Here is a 17950-nt window from a genome sequence, read left to right as displayed (position 1 = left end):
GAGACAGGAGGAGAGCCTAGACTCTAGGAGCCAGGAAATGTGAGACAGCCCAAGAAGGAAGCATAACAGAATTTCTCTTGACCTGGTACTCCATTTCATCCTGTTTATGACTTCATAGGGTCAGAGAGACTACCTTTCAAAAATATCTTCTAGAATAAATCAGCCTCATTGTTAAGTTATCTCATATGCAATAACAAATCAACCAAAGGACTTTGAAGCAATTGCCATTCTTTTAGAATTAATGGACCCAAGTTGATGTTCTCCATTTGCTTCCCATCCAGATCCTTTCCAGGTCTTTCTCTGCTCTGATCTTTATCTCACAGTCAGCATGACCCAGCCTCATTAGCCCACTGGTTTCCAGTTGGGTTTGATCAATGGGAGACAATTCCAGAAGATAAGAAGCAAGTGGAAGCTTACTTCTTCGGTGTAAGCAGAAGAGACTGAGTTATTTATTCTCGCTTCTTGGCAAACCGATTCTGGCAGAGGCTGTGATAGATCCTATAAGCCGGTTCCTCTTCCGTGGCTTCAGCTGGCTCCTGGTTCCAGTTACACAAACTCCTCCCTACGCCTTTAGGCCCTAGGATGGTGACATCCTGCTGCTGCTCTTCCCTGGGTGCTTCAACATCCCTTACTAATACCCTAACTCTACCCGCATCTCTGTAAATAGCTCCTTTGATGAATCCTCCTTAAAATCCCAGTGTAATAGGACTTCTGTTTGTTGGAACCCTGGCTTATAGACTGGTCTTCCTGCTTGCACTCCTGGCCTCCCACAGTGATCCTTCTCAAACATGAGTCACATCATATCATTCCTCTGCTCAAAAACCCTCTGGCGGCTTCTATCTCACTGAGACTCCTTGCAATGACTTAAAAGGTTTCTATCTCAATCCTTTCAAATCAACTGTAGCTTTGTATAACAAATGTTTTTAGTTCTCATGAAATGAAAGCGTGTATATATATATATATATATATATTAATTTCAGAAAATATTAATATGATGAATAAAAGGAAAATAGTAATAAAATAATATAAATTTCAGCATTAAAATATTCAGCATGACCACAACTAGACCACATAATGAAATGGTCAGAGGATTTCATCTATATCTAGAACCACCAAAAATTAATACAGATATGTTAAATTCAGGTGACACAGATGGATTGGCATCAGTGACATAATTTTCCAAAACTGTTACGTGCGTTGGCAGTTTATTGCCTCTCAGCTCCAAATCTACCCTTCATTGCTTGTTCTGCAAAAATGGAGCTGGGTCCTTTCAATATTTTTCCTTTGCATGATGTTAACCTGTAGCAAGTAGAGGGTGCAGGAGGAAGAAGATTTCCTTCCTGATTCCAGTGGGCTACACTGCAGCTCCAGCAGCGTGCTTGGCTCTTATAGCACACAGTTCTTGCAGCACAGGCAGTTTCTCCAGAATCAGACTCCTGCAGCATGACTGCTTTTCTGGTGTCCAGCTCCTGCAGTATATGCAGCTTCTTCCACACCCAACTCCTGCAGCACTTGCAACTCCTGCAGTCCTAAGCTTCTGTAGCACAGACATCCAGTCCAGTGCCCAGCTCCTGCAGTGAACAGCAATCAGCAGCATCCAGCAGGCAACAGTTCCCCCAGCATACTCGTTCTTCAGTTTCATAGCAGAATGCCTTCGAGAGATGCTTCCAATAAAAGACTTTCTCCAGTACCTGATTTTCTGGCAAGTTCCAAAAGAGAGTTTTCCAGCAAGTTCTGCCAATGAAAAATCATAGTAACTTCTTTACCATGTAATGAACCGTGGCTGTGTCATTCCAACAAGCACTGGCTCTCAGCATTCCCCCCACCTAGGGTGGGTGGTTCTTCCTTGTATGTTCTCTTTTAGCCCTAGGGGTAGTGCTGATCCTTAGAGCTGCCATTCCTGTATTCCTTTAGAATTCTCTTCTTACCAACCAATCTCTTGTTTTTCTAATTCTGTGTTATGGTTAATAATGCTTTATATTAAATTTTTCGTGTTTAACTTACCATATGATTTCTCTCTTCGGATCGGACCCTGTCTGATATAATGGTGAAGAACTCTTGGTAAAGGTCTTGAGAAAATAAAACAAGTCTCTTTCATATACATAGTGGCTGCATTCCTAAGAAATTCAGTAATTATAAAATGGTGCAAAAAACCCTTTTTGTTTGTATGTAAAATGGAGTTAGGGTCTAGACTCGGAAAACTATAAAGAGCTTCTTACTACTTGCAGGGTTGCCACTTACAGCTGTACGAATTGTGCACAACACAATCCAGTGGAGACACCATGGCCAGCAGATCCATGTCAACAATGCTTCCAAAAATTCTGCAGTCCACAACCTGCACAACTCTATGTGGCAGCCTTACACTACACAAATACCCATTCAGATATTTGAAAAGTGGGTGAGATGTAGGACAATTCTTCACTGTGCAGGACTGTCTCACCTATTGCAGTACATCTAGCATCTCTGGCCTTCACCCATTCTATAACAGTAGCACACCCCAATCATTCTGAGAACCAAAGACATCCCACAGATTTACAAATTGCTCCTGTGGGAACAACATCCCGCTCATGCCTCATTTCTTTGATATCATCTTTGAAGCTCTCATTCTTGCTCCAATCACAGCAATCTTCTTGATAGTCTTTAAACAGTCCATGTTTCCTCCTTCCTCAAGAGCCTTTACAACTTATTATTTCTCTATGTGTTTTAGTATCTCCAAACTCTCCTTCACTCCCTTCAGACCCCTGTCCAAATGTCACCTTATCAGAGAGTCCTTCTCTGGCCACCCTAAATAAGATAGAAATCCCACACCCACCCCAGCACTTCTTGTCCCTCTTATTTTGCTTTATTTTTCCTAACATCACGACCACTGCCTGTAACACTATATATTTTACTGAGTTATTTATCTCCTGTATCCCCTCACTAGCACTCAAGTTGCATGAAGTTAGAGACTTGACCTGTTCTGTTCACTGCTGTGTCCCCAGCACCTGGAACAGTGCCTTCCTTGTAGTAGCCACCCAATAGTTATTTGTGCAAAGAATAGTACGTGGTAACCACTTCACTCACAATAACACATGCTCAGTAACACTCCTTTTCCCATTTATCCAAGTCAATGAATTCCACACTTCACTTCCCCATCCTCTTCCCTATCCAAAACTTGAGTTGCATGGCCCGAAAGAAGAAAAGGTCAGAGAGATGGAAAGTTCGGTCTTAGAATATTAAATCACATTGATGTTTCTTGTATGAGGAGATGAATGCAAAGTGGTTTTCAGATGAGAAGTTGTGTTTTCACTAACTTCGTTTAATATAAGTGTGCCCTACACATAGGTTTGGAAGGCAAAGATAAGGATAGAAATTGGGCGTGGCATGACACAAAGCACTTGACGTGCACTATCGTATTTAATCTGCAGAGCCATCTTGAAAAACAGAGAAAACTAAAGCTATTTCACCTAAGAGAAAACTTATTATCAGTAATGTTAAGTTAATGTCATTGGAATTCAAAACCACGTCTGTCTGACTCTAACATCTATGGTCACTTTACCATATCACTGGAATGAGACAATGAAATATGCTGAACGCACGTACAATTTCCCTGGAATTTGAGTACCATTTTAAGGATCACAGTTTCTAGAGAAATATCCGGGATTCATTTCCAAGACGCTTTATTCCGTGCTCATTTATTAATAATATCTAGAAACACATGGCAAATAAAGTCAACTGTCCTTCATCTTTAGATGAATTATGAAAGATTTTGGCTTACCCATGGCAAACTTTTGTTTAAAGTCAGTTTATTAACCAATAGCACCTACTCTGCTTAATGAATTGCTTTGTTGATATTATTGACAGTTTATACTCTGCCTACTTAATTACTGTGTTCTAAAATAATCAATCTCTTTTGTCTTGCCAAGGCCAAGGCCAAGGCAAATTATGAGACAGACAGATACTTCTGTGCTCCTCCCATCCCTTCCTTGTTAGAATCTGGCTAGAGGAGAACAGAGAAACAAAAGGAAGATAGACTGCAAGGAGAATTGTTTACTCAACAGTAAGTCTAACCTCTAAAAGTCAATAACCAGATTCCAAATAGGCCAATATCCATCCCAATAGCCAGTGTTCAGCTCACTTTGGACCAGTGTTGCTAAACCCTAGAAGTCAAAGAGGTATTCATCACTTCTACATGCATGATATTGAGTATTTTCTACATTATTGTTTAATCCTCACAATATGAAGATTTACTGTTCCAATTTACAAATGAGATTTTGAGAACCTTGACTAAGCTTAGATATAAAGGAGCTAGACTCCAGTCCAGGTCCATCAGACTCCAGGGCCTGTGCCACTGGCCACTGAACTGTGGTTCAGGACAGGAACATTCCATGCCAGAGAGGACAGGAGCCTCACAATTCCCAGTGCTACACTGTACAAACAGAACCTCTAGCTGATGGCTAGATAGAAAAGGGCTAGGATATGCACCTCTGCCTGAGAGCAAGACACAACCAAGCGGGCCCAGGCTGCAGCTAAGTGTACCAGGGCCCACGGCAGGCTCCAAATTCCAGCCAGAAGCTAGAATGCTAAAGCAAGAAACAGAGGTGAGGGCAAGACCCACTAGTAAATGAGCACAACGGGAATAAAGAAATGCGTGACTGAGTGCTTAGGCACACCAGTCCCCTGGTGCCATGTATAATCTGTGATTCCACAGAGCAATGAGTCTCGTTTCATGTAAGGCACTGAGCACAGCATCTCAAAAGCTTCTGGATGGAATTATATACAAGGACCTAATTACAGATAAAAGGTTGCCGAGGAAGACCTTCCAGTCCAAAAAAATTATCAACACTCTTAAACATACACAACATTATCCACTTCATTCATTCAACTTATTTCTTAATTAATATTTCTTGAGAACATACTATGTACCAGACACTTTTTCAAGTTTAGACTTTTGAGAGCCTATCCAAATTTAAATAGTCCAAATATGTAGCTTTGTTCATCTCTCCAGACTGGCACCTGTTTTTAACTACCCGTTCTCCTGAGTTGTGTTTCCTGAAATGACCATAGTAGAAGTCTTCCAGGTAGAACAGGGAGGGAATTCAAGGCCAGGAAATAAGTGGCATGAACAAACGATCTGAAACGTGAAAGATCTCTACCTGCTTGAGGAAAGGTGAGAAGTATAAGGAGGGTGGAACATAAAGTGGGAGAGGCGGTGGGGAAGGATGACAAGTCACCATCTTTATTTTACTCTGTGGGGGGAATTTCAGATCAGGAAGGGAGATGATGTAGAAATAATCAGAGGCAGGTTAGACTTTCATGTTATACCTCATAGCACACTCCACCTCAGTCGCTTTAGCTTTCTGGTCCATCTCATTCTCAGAAGGAACGTGCTTTGAAATCCAATCACTTCAAATTAGGATCTGTTCCAAGGAAGGTTTGATTTACTGGGAGAAAAATCTGGATGGGTTCCCAGCTTCTCTTCAGTCTGGCCTTCATTCTCAGCGTGACTTCCTCATTCTCTTTGATGTGAATTTTCAGAACATCATTGGGTGTAATCGATATTCAAACATAAATTCAATTCAATAATCCCATCCAAAACCAAATTCAAATTTTTTCATAATATTCCTCACTTTAGATTGCCCATGTCTTGATCTGATCCATTCACCAGAATTGAGAGTCCTTTCTTTCTGGCCGTCAGAGCTGCCACGGTAAAGTTTATGGGTTGGCCCTAAACAAGACTGCCCACCTAAAGGGAAGAGTAGGGGCTAAAACCCAGCACCCGCTCTGCTCTTGAAGTTGGGGAGCTCAACAAGAGGCAGAGCCACCCCAAAAATAAAGCATCTGGCTTTTTTCCATACAAAGAAACTGTTTAGGCCTTTCGGCCCGACAGAAAAGAACAGCCTATATGGCATATTACTATTCCACTCAAAAAGAATAAATGAGAAAAGAGAGAGAATTTCATCTAGAAGAAAATAAGTTGAACTCTAGGACAATAACAAAACGCGACCTGATATAAAATAATACAGGACATGCAATAAGTGCCTGTCATATAGTAAGCAGAACAGTGATGGCTACTTATTATTATTGGTAACTATAGTTATTATTATTATATGCAGGGTATTGAGAGTATTTATGTACTTGACTTAAAGTTACAAGTGAATCCATGGCTAATGCACTATCATTTCAGTGTAAATGGAATATAATGATTCTGATCTATAAAAGAAAACAAACTCTATCATGATATATTTTTTTAAATCTGATGCAAATATAGCAATGGTTTAAGTTTTGACAGAATTGAATGGGAAAGTACTCCAGAGTCATATTATTCTTGCTTATTTTCAGGATGCTTAAAATATTTCATAATTTTATATAATATATAAATAGTCTAATCTCCCCAAATAGAAAAGAAAGGCTTGATACTGGGAATGGGGACAAAGGGTCTCTGGCACTAAGTCAAGTGGCTGAGATCTGCTCCCATTTACTTCCTACCCGACCTTGAGCTGGTCAATTTACTACCTCTCTGACCGAGCGTTTTCTCACCTGTAAAGCACAAGAACGGGACTAGATGAACTCTCAGCTTCTTTACTCCCAAATTTTATGACCAAGTCTACTCTTTGGCAGCTAAAAAAGATGGGGCTAATTTTAATGCATATTGTCTGTCCCCATATCTTACCTACAACTGATTGCAAATGCCTAGAAGCCAAAATGAAAGGTCAAATAAGTGTCATCTGCTTCTATTACCAATTACATTCTGAAGCCATCTCAAGTTTCTCAGGTTTTTTTTAAATTAGTGAAAAACAGAAGTTGGCAGGAAATGTGTTATAAACAACATCACCCCTACACATTTATTGAATAATTCATAACCAGTATGTGGTAGAAGCATAATTTTTAAAACGACATTTTCCCCAAATACCTGAGTGTTCTGACATCAGTAACAAATGATTTAGTTGGCATTACTTTGAAAATTGCAGTGTTTAAAGATTGATGTCTCAGATTTAAATTTTTCTTATTCTTATCAATTTCCTAGGAATCATTTTGCTGAATTATATTGGAATAAAATATTTGCAATAGTTGACTCTTCCCTCTTACTGATTTCCACATATCCTTTTTATATATTCTTTAGCCAATGTGTTTTCCACGCAAACATTCCATTTTTCCTCACCAATGAGACCCTTCACTTTTATTCAAACTGCATAAAACAAAGTCATCTTGCAATTTGATAAATTAATATAAGGATATTTTGTTTAATTATAGGAGAAATATTACTTTAGTAATTTTCAACCTGATACACTGAAAAGCATATTTGTTCCATATTCTTTTACTCACCATTATCTTTTATCCTTTCTACCATTTTATGTTGGCCTCCTCAGACCACTGTTTGCTCCAATTTTTAACAAAATTGCCTTATCCAAAATTCTATCTTAAGTAGAATGAGATATACTTGTATCTTCTACTGCATTACCAACTGGTTACATCACAAAATATTAATATAAAAATAAGATTGTATATGAAATTTTGCAGAGTAGTAGTCTTACACCAGTTACAATTTAGAAGGGGCATTAGTAACAGCTATGTCCCAGAACTTGGATCCAACATCATCTGAGGCTTCCAAGTGAGCCAATCATAGCCCTTCCCTCCTTTAATTGTAATCTCATCACTGTCTCCCCTTGAGAATGCAGGGTGCTTCCTTGACAGAGTTCCCATCTGCCAGCATGACCTCCAACCCACTCAGGTCATATATGCTTTTCAGCAGAATGCAGTGACTTCTCCAGATTTTCTAACTAGGAAGGGCTTCTGGGCAGTTAACTGATTTGAAGCAGTAGTTAAACGACTTGAAATGCATAGAAAGCTTGCTATTTTTCTTAGACGGTATGAACATTCGGATTGCGTTGGGGAGTCCCTCCTCATAAGCCATCCCTCGGGTCCCTAGCTACAACACTGACTTGACTTTTCATTTGACCAAGAAGCCCTGTTACAGCGCAAGTCCTAGAGGGCAGGAATTAAGTCCACTTCTCTGTATGGGCTTTCAGAAGTTAACCGTGCTGAGGGACACTGCCTAGCTAGTATAAACTAATGGCTATCTGTACACAAAGAATGTTTCCTATTATTCAGTCTGAAACATTTCTATCCATTGACAACTGCCACGATTACCTACTCTGGAAAACTCTTTTTCCTGGTTCAAAAGTATAACGTGTTGAGTTTTTTAAACTTTTATTCATTTTTTACTCATTCAACAAGCATTTATTGAGAGCTTACTACTGTGTTTCAGGTATTATTCTAGGCACTTTGAGAGTACTTAAAATTTGACTATATAATATAATAAAATGACCAAAAACTTGTAATAGCATTCATGTATTTTTGGTGTATTTTTTTCAATTTATTTTAACCTTTGAGTTACAATATTCTTCAATGCTACAGTTTACTTATTTTATTTTATTTATGTTATTTATTTTTTTAGGAAGATTAGCCCTGAACTAACATGTTGCTGCCAATCCTCCTCTTTTTGCTGAGGAAGACCGGCCCTGAGCTAACATCCATGCCTGTCTTCCTCCACTTTATATGTGGGACGCCTGCCACAGCATGGCTTGCCAAGTGGTGCCATGTCTGCACCTGGGATCCGAACCAGTGAACCCCAGGCCGCCAAAGCAGAACATGCACACTTAACCGCTGCGCCACCAGGCCGCCCCCCACTGCCACAGTTTAAGCATAAGTAAAGAAGGGTTAAATGACAGACCTATGGATAAATAGAATAGAATAAACACCTACCCAAAAGTTTTCATTTGAGCTTGTTTGCTCCCTCTGTCCCTCTCGCCTCCCCTCCTTCTTTCTCTCTATTTCTCACTCTCCCTTTCTCTCAGCACACCAGCCCACTTAAACACATCGTCCCATCATCCGCCTTGGATAGATTACTGACTTAGCTGTAGTGCCAATTGGGTCTTCTGGGAAGTGGGCACTGAGATGGAGTTAGCAATTCAAGAGGTTTACTGGGCTGTGATTGGAGGCAGCAGGATGAGACAGGAAGATCAGACCATCATACAGCTCCGACAAAGTCCCTGCCAACCCAGTGGGGAGCTGTGAAACAAGGCTTTATCAGGCAAAAACGTCCAGGTCCTGGTACCTCTGTGCTCAGTCGCTGGCTAGTCATTGCCCAGGAAGAGCATGGCTTCAGCCAGAAAACTGAACTGGATCCTGAAGGCATTAGTAGCTGGAGGCTGTGAGCTAACTGCACTCTCCATAGCTGAGCAGCAAGATTTTTCTTGAAGGGAAATCCGAGCCTGATACCTCCAAGGCAGCCACAGTTGTGTTCTCAAGAACAAAGCTCTCAGGAAATGGAATAAGATGCTCTGAAAAATCAGTATATGAATGGGGTTAGAGAAAGAGCTGCCTAAACAGGATGTAGGAGGACAAGAAGAGTGAGGGAAGGAGAGACTCGGAACATCCCTTGGGTACCTAAATGGCAGGGGACCCCGAAAGACTGGTAAGGACGGCAGGGAGCGAAGGCAGGGAGAGGCGTGAACCTAGTGTTTGAATGATCTGACCTCAGACCAGGGATCACTCCTGGCTCCCCCACTTAAGTGCCCTGTGATGTTGGCCATCACCCAGTCTCTCCACATTGCAACCTCTGCATCTGTACAAGGTGATAACATCACAGAATTTTGAAAATTAGAGATAAAAATAAAATCACTACAACATATTAAGATCTCCATATTTCTTAACCATTGTTAACGTAGTTGCCGTTGGTGCCAGTTGCTGTTTTATTGAGGAGCTTATTGACCTTCTGTAGATTTGCCTCAGGTCCCCAGGGCAGGGCTGCTGGAAAGGAGACAGCCTGGCTGAGCGGATCAGGCAGGCTCCAGAGATGAAGGGCCTGACTTCAAACCCCAGCTCCACCAGTCAGCACTTGTGAAATCTTGAGTCAATTTTTCAACTTCTCTAATTTTCCTCAGTTTTCTAATCTGCAAAAGAAGGAGAACAATAGTCCCAACTTTACTGAGTTTAGTAGAGGAAATGCATTTAGTACAGGGCCCGCCACTTAGCATGTGCTCAATAAATGGTAGCTATCAGCACTTAAAATTATTTTCGTTTATTATAAAAGTAGTAAAATTTATCTCAAAACCTTTCTTTTTTAACTAGAATAGAACTTTTTTCGCTAGTATAATACAAAAGATTCAATTTGTTTTACACAAGAAAACTACATGCACTATCCCAATTTGCACAATTCCTTACACTGCAGTCAGCCAAAATTCTATGTAGCTTTCTGCTGGCACCTAGAATGTTCCCAACACACTATCTAAATATTCCTTACTCATTCTCTAAAGATTATTTCACAGGTTATTATAAGGAGACAACCTCCGTCACCTCCATAAATTCCGAATTTACTTTCTGCTTGTTTCAACTCGAGAAGCGAAAGTGCACATGAAGGACTCAAGAGCAAGACTGTTGATGTGTTTTATTCCTTGGTCTGTGTTTGTAGTTTTGATTCTAGATACATCCACAGACTGAATGACATCTGGTTAGACACATTTCCAATGATCTAGGTCTTTGGCTTCATGTTGACAAAACTGGATGATTGATTGTTCCAGATATTTTTTTTTTAATACAGATGTTTGAATTTCCTGGAGGCCTAGCCCAAGTGTTGGTTTGTTCTTGGAAAGATATGCAAGTGTGAGCATCTTGAAATATAGAACTCTCTTTGATAAACCTACTCAGCAAATTGTCCTATACACTTAATCTCATAAATGCTACTTGATTTGTTATTCAACTGAATCGTTAATTGAAAAGGCATTGAAGGGATTCTAGAGATGCTGTACTCAGGAAATATATTAACAGCAGGGCACAAAAATGAAGAAGCAATCACTAAATGGCACTAATGCATTTTAGGTACAGACTTCAGGCTTCCACAGACTCACCTCATGACCTGGAAGAAACAGGGTCAAGTTACTCTATCTTATGAGTGAATTGTGTTCTGAATGCCCTGTTGGTAGTTGGAATGAATTTATCCATTGTAAAAGAATATAAAAGATGGTAAAGTTCCAAGGCCAGTCTGCAAAGATCTATCTAACTGGCAACGAAGCTGCATGTTACTGACTTCCAGAGCTCTGCCTTGAGTCTTCTGGGTCCTGTGTGTCCCAGGACTTTCAGACACTAGCATCCTGATCCCAAAGCTTCTCTAAGCCTGGGACCTCCTAAGCTGTACCCCTGATCTCAGCGACTCCAGGACTTGAAGGGCTGAGCAGCTGTGGAGAGTGGGGCCCAGAGGAGGCTCTGTTGCTAGGCAGGTTCCACTTCAGGAAAGCAAGATTTAAAACATGCGAACACATCAGTAATATTTACTGCCTTAATTTCCCCTCCAGTATATACTTCTCGGAATCTGATTTTATAACACCTGATATTTCCCATTTTTAATGTCTTTATAGTCTTAGTTTTTTCTTCTTAGTCCTTTAGTGGCCAGTCTTCTAAGAGACCAATCAGAAATTTTAATATGCAGTTATAAACCCACAATGGTCCATAAGTTTTGTTCCTCCTTCCCTACTACCAACAAATTGAGTTCTAGAACCACCAATAATGGACAAAAAATATAAAAGTGTTGGTGATTCAATGGGAATTAAAGAAAGGAAGAAGAAAACTCATACATATTGAATGTCACATTTTCTTGAAAATGTACGTATCGCATATCTTTATTCATTATTTTCTGGCTCATTCTCAGTTCAGGCGTCTATTCCCAGAGCCTTGCCTGACCCCACCTCCATCTCCAGTCTTGTTATGTCTCTCTCCTCTGCGCTTCTGTGCTTCCTTATGCCTCTCTCTGTAATTACCCTTACCACATTGCATTAAGATTGTCTATTTTTGTACCTATTTATGTCTATTTATGTACATAAATTGACATAGTCTTCCATTAGACTTCTCCATCAGTCTTTTCCATTAGACTGTAACCTTCTCGAAGGCAAGAACTTTGACTTATCTGTCCCCTTATCCCTGTCACTTAGTGCAATGCCTATAGAACATAGTAGGTGTTCAAGAAGTTTTTGTGAATGTTAGCCTCTGTGAGACACCAAACATTATACTAGATGTTGTATAAATATTTAGCTTATCATGTTAAATGTAAATATATTTTTAAATTATCACACTTAATTCCAGCAAAAACCTTATGAGGGAGGTATGACTGTTGCCAGTTTAGAGGGCTTGAGTCACATAATCAGAAAGGGTCAGAGCTGGAACTGAAAGCCAGGTGGATGGGTCTCTGAAGGCTGGGGCCTACCACTATTCCCGTCGCTTGTGTGAGCTATTGGCACTGCAGCACGATGCATTATTCACTTTTTTCCAAAGTAAGCCATCTACTTGTTCTCCTCCACTAATAGGTAATCAAGAATTAGTAAGATTTGCTTGTAATTATCCTCTCTTAGACATTACTCTTAAGAGTCTAGTCAAGCACACATTTTCTCTATTGATGTCTAAGAGACAGCATTAACCGTGTAGCTTCAATATAATAACTGAGAGAGAACTCCATCAGAATTCTCACAGGCCTTTGGGTATGACCTGCATAGGCTGTATATGGAGAACTCCATCCCGTTACTTATAAAATCTACTTTTTGTCACTTGTTAGAGGGGCTTGGAGTTGATGTGAAGATCTCCCTGGCCCTTGTTGGCACCATCATCAAGAATTAACAGATGAAATATAGTCTGTACACACACTTGGAAAACACCACCAGTATGTATTCTCCACGGTCTTACATTTTCCACTCATAGGCTCCAGGATCAGAGAGGAAGTCTAGAATCATTAAAAATGACAGTTGAAAAAGGCAGAAAAGCAGAGCTCACTCATTGCCAAATGGCTACAAAATGATCAGGAGAACAAGTTTCAGGACACCAGTGCCCTGTTGGCAGAGACTGACAAGATTAAAGAGGATAAGACCCTGCCGCCAAGGAGAGGAGCTGTCTCAGAGAACCTAGAAGCTGGCTCTGAGACATACGGCCAGAGCATGTGCTTCCAGTCAATCCCCTAGCCCAGATGCAAGATGAGGCCTGCCCTCGGGGATCAACACGAAGGCTCCAGATTGGCACAAGCATATGAGACACCTGGAAAAAGTAAAGCAAAAATCAAAGCTCGTCTCCTAGTGAAGAGGAAATCAAGCATGATATTGGCGAGAGCAGGAAGGACACCCTGGACTGCTGCCTAGGACGGAAGTTGCTCTTACGGTGTCTGAGGTCAAACTGAGCACTTTTATCCCCAGAGGCCCAAGTTGATTCAGTATATTTGGGCCATTAGATCATTGTTAGAAGGGACTCATTCATGTCTACCAGATTTAATCCCTATGAATTGCCTCCAGTATTCTCCGTGGAATATTACGGCCCATTTTGGGACTGCATGAGGAACCCACATTCCCAGGTGATCTAGGGATCTCATCCAAATAAAAAGTCCCCACCCTCCTCGGGTAATTCAAACCCCAGTGATGATTTCTTTGCTGATCTATGTCCAGATTCAGCACTCAGCCAAGAAGTCTTTCTCTGTCTAGGTCCCCTGCCACACTGTCAACCTGAAACCTTGCCCCACCGAAGACTAACTGGGAATTGGACTCCTTAAATATCCCAAAAATCCTTTATCTAAAAATCTAAAGTCTGATTTTTTAGTGAAGAGGAAAATTTGTCCTTTAGTCCAATAGTAAGCTCTCCTGATCACTCCCCCCTCTCTGTTATTATGTTTTGTAAGTAATATTTTTATAAGTGACAACAGGTTGCAGGAGACTGTGCTTATCAGCTTGAGACTGTACAAATTCAAACAATGAAAGAGGCTTTGAGACCACTGAGAAGAAACAGTAAAAAGACTCCTCTTAAAAATGTAACACGATGCAGATTTTACTAAAATTTCCTGAATGCCTACTATGTTATACAAAGTGCTTATGTGCTATGATAGTGAAACTTTTCTGAGTTGCAAATCATGCCAACCCGATTTAAACGAAGACATGCAAAGTCAAGGGAATTCATTAGAAGACCAAAAGGTTGCCCCAAACCTAGACTCAGGAACGGGACTAGGGTGTCCTCGTGACCCACACTGGAGCAAAGAGCCCTTTAGACCTTTCATAGGGAACCAGAACACGCTCTCTCTATCTCAGTCTGCTTTTCTCCATCTGCTTGATTCTTCTTTCTAACTGCAGACCTCCTCTGCTCATTAGTTCATAGCACAGACCGTGGCCACCGACAGCCACTCAGTCTTATACTCTACTGTGCAAATACTCAGAGGGAGACATCTCCCTGTCTGTCTGTCTGTCTCTCCCCTAGTTTCTACCTAGGCCTTAAATGAATCACCAAATTACGTAGCCCCAAATTAGGCTTCAAGACAGTGAACTGTCAATAATATAATTTAACTAATTTAAGGAAAATATACAAAATTTCCATGATGTCATTAGGGATAAGATGGTAAAAGAAAACAATAAGTGATATTACATTTAAACGACAGAGTTTATGTTATTAAAAATTACAATAGTCTGCAAATCCATGACTGGAATAACAAAGGGCAGTGAGAAAACAAATAAAAATACTATTAAATATATGTTCTGTGTGTGTGAAAGCGAGAGAGAGAATGAGGCACTCTGGAACGCAGATAGAGATGCAGTTGGCAGTATGAGAAGCTTTGCGGGGATAACGCCTGTGAAAGATGAAAGAGGGAGGAAGCAGGATCGGGCAGGGCGAAGCTCGGGTCACGGTGTGGATCTGACCACGTCTCAGACAAACTGAAAGGCAGCTCCGAAGCAAAGACTGCCTGTTAGAGGAGGCCAGCGTTGGACGGAAATGGCCAGGCTCCAGTAGCCCTGAGATGCTTGGTTATTATATACCCCAAAAAGAGCACAGCCATGGCTTGAAAGCTGAGATGAATCCTGAAGGCAATAACATCAGGAAATGGTCTGCTAACTGCACTCCTTGCAGCTGAATAGAACATTCTTGAAGAGAGATTTAAGTGGCACAACTCCACTTTAGCAGTATGTAAAAGTAGAATGGCCAGAGGGTGGATAAAAGCCTGCCATGGCCCCAGCAGAGAGAGCATTTTCATTTTCTTGCACTTTTACTGACATTGAATATTGCATGTAGTTGGGTTTTTAGATTTTCAAGTTTTCTGTATATAGTATTTTCTTGTAATTAAAAATTAATTTCCATAACTATGGCTACAGAAAAAAGTAGAACGATGTTTATCATTTTTTAGCTGCTCAGAACCCATTCCTGTTTGTACAGGTACCCCGGTTCTTGTTCTGTCAGAGTGGCCCCTCCTGCACAGTGTGCTGCGTCAATGGGAGACAAATGCCTGTGTTATGGGCTGAACTGTGTCCCCCCAAAATGCAGAGGTTGAAGTCCTAATCCCCAGGACTTCAGATGTAAGTGTATTTGGAGATAGGGTCTTTAACTAAATTAAAATGAAGTCATTAGGGTGGTCCCTGATCCATTACAATTGGTACCTTTGTAAGAAGAAATTTAGACACAGCCACATACAGAGGGAAGATGTTGTGAAAACACAGGGAGAAGGCAGCAGTCTAAAAGCCAAGGAAAAAGGCCTGAAAGAGACCCCTCCCGGACAGCCCTCAGAAGAAACCAACCCTGCTGACATGTTGATGTCGGACTTCTTCCCTCTGAGCTGTGGGAAAATCAATTCCTGTTGTTTAAGCCCCCTGGTCCGTGGTACTTTGTTACTGTAGCCCTAGAAAATTAACATAGCCAGGTTTCTGCTTAGCACTGTGAAAGAAGAGAGGAACAGATCCTTCTCCCAGGCATAGCTGCGAGAAAGATCATGATACGAGCTTGCTAATCAGAAGCCAACTCTCGAGATGCTGAATCCCAAGGAGGGTCAAAAGACAGACCCTCCTTGTGGAGGTCGTTCACGGCTGCTGCGGTGGTAGCAGCAGCAGCATTCGGCTCAGGTCATTCGAGCAATGGACAGCCTGCCACGCCCCCTGGCTCTTTCACCGGCACCCCTACCTACCACCTCCCCTATTCTCGTGAGTGTTCCCCCTCCATTAACATCCTTCCGGTAAACTCCCCAGTCAGGCTCCGATCCTGTTCCTTTCAACCAGGAACCCAAACTGCTGCTGAAAGTTTACGCATTACTAAATAAATCGTTTTGGCAGCAAAATTGTTGGTGGAGAATCTGTTCATTGTTGGGGTAACAAATACATAAAAATATTATTTACCTTTCTTCAAAAAAAAACTCCAGAAGGAAGGCATAAAATCGCCTTCTTTAATGGTTCAAGAACCAATTTTTTTTTTTTTTTTTTAATTTCTAAACCTAGATTCATTCACCAGATTGGGGTTTTTTAAACAGGGAAAGCTTTTTTTTTCTTCCCCCTGGGAAAGAGTCGCCCTGAGCTAACGTGTGTTACCAATCTTCCTCTTTTTTTTTTCTTTCCCCCCAAAGCCCCAGTAGTTGTATATTCTGGTTCTAAGTCCTTCTAGTTCCTCTACGTGAGCTGCTGCCCAGCATGGCTACTGACTGACGAGTGGCCTGGTTCCACGCCTGGGGAAGGAACTTGGGCCTCCAAAGCAGAGCCAGCCAAACTTTAACCACTAAGCCATCAGGGCTGGCTGGAGAAGCAATTTTTGAGAGAACGTTACCACTGTGAGAGATTTTCCCATAAATATTATGTTATAGAGAACACGCCTGCTTTTTCAAATTTTTAACCACTCTCTATAAAAGAAAGGTTAATATCTTTGCCCTTGCCTTCTTCCAAATTCAGCAAGACACAGGTGAAGATTTATTAAACTGACTAGACTTTTCACAATTTGTTGTGGCATTAGGCAATTGGGTTTTTTGGTCCAGGTCTTCTACTCCAGTTTTGAGAAGGAAGAACACAACCAAACCCCTTTCTGCACCACCCCACAGCCCAGAGTCCAGAAAAAGAAAACCACATTATCTCGAAAACCTCAGTTGATACAACTAACTGCATGGTCCCTGGATTTGCAACTATTTAGATAATTCTACATTAATAATGTTGATAAATGATGCGGTCCCTAAAGTAAATTTATGATAGGGTAACTTCCCCTGCTCTAATTCTGGTCAATATTTTTTTCCCATGACTTTCACAAAGATACAGGAAGTGTGCTTTTCAAAGTTAACAGGCACAAAACTGAAAGAGATAACAAATATATTAGACATCCAAGTTAAAATTTAAAATGTTGTTGATTAATACAAAGTAAAAACACAAGAAGATGACATTTTTAAACTTCTTGAATTCAGCATCAAAGTCTTGAATTTAGTACCGAACACCAACGGCAATATATGCGATGTAAAATGGTCAGAGCAAACCATCTAACTGAGCAAAGTGTGAGGGAACTGAGATGTAGAAACACAGGAAGCAATACCCTATTTTTTTAAGACTATAGATATGAATAGCCAGCCCTGGTGGTCTAGTGGTTAAGATTCTGCACTCTCACTGCCACGGCCCAGGTTTGTTTCCCAGTCAGGGAACCACATCACCCATCTGTTGTCATCCTGTGGTGGCCACATGTTCCTGAGAGACTGAAAGCTGTGCCATCAATATTTCAAATACCAGCAGGGTCACCCCTGGTGGACAGGTTTCAGCAGAGCTTCCAGACTAGACAAACTAGGAAGAAAGACCTGGCCACCCGCTTCTGAAAATATTGGCCATGAAAATCCTGTGAATAACAGCGAAGCATTGTCTGATATAGCGCGGAAAGATGAGAGGAGGGCGCAAAAAGACGGGGCAGGGTTCTGCTGTGTTGTCTGTGGGGCTGCTACGAGTCAGAATTGAATCCACGGGCACTAACACAAATAGATGTGTGTATATATATATGTGGGTATATGTATATGTACAGACACATATATGTGTGTTATGTATTTAAACACAAAAAATAAGGACCAGAAAGACAAATACTAAATCTTTGGATGCTTATGATCTAACGATGGGTGTTTAGGAGGGAGGGGTGAGAAGAATGAAGCTCTCATTTTATTCTATATATTTATGAGTGA

Source organism: Equus caballus, chromosome 15 (assembly GCF_041296265.1).
Source record: "Equus caballus isolate H_3958 breed thoroughbred chromosome 15, TB-T2T, whole genome shotgun sequence".
Lineage (NCBI taxonomy): Eukaryota > Metazoa > Chordata > Mammalia > Perissodactyla > Equidae > Equus > Equus caballus.
This window is presented reverse-complemented; position numbering follows the sequence as displayed.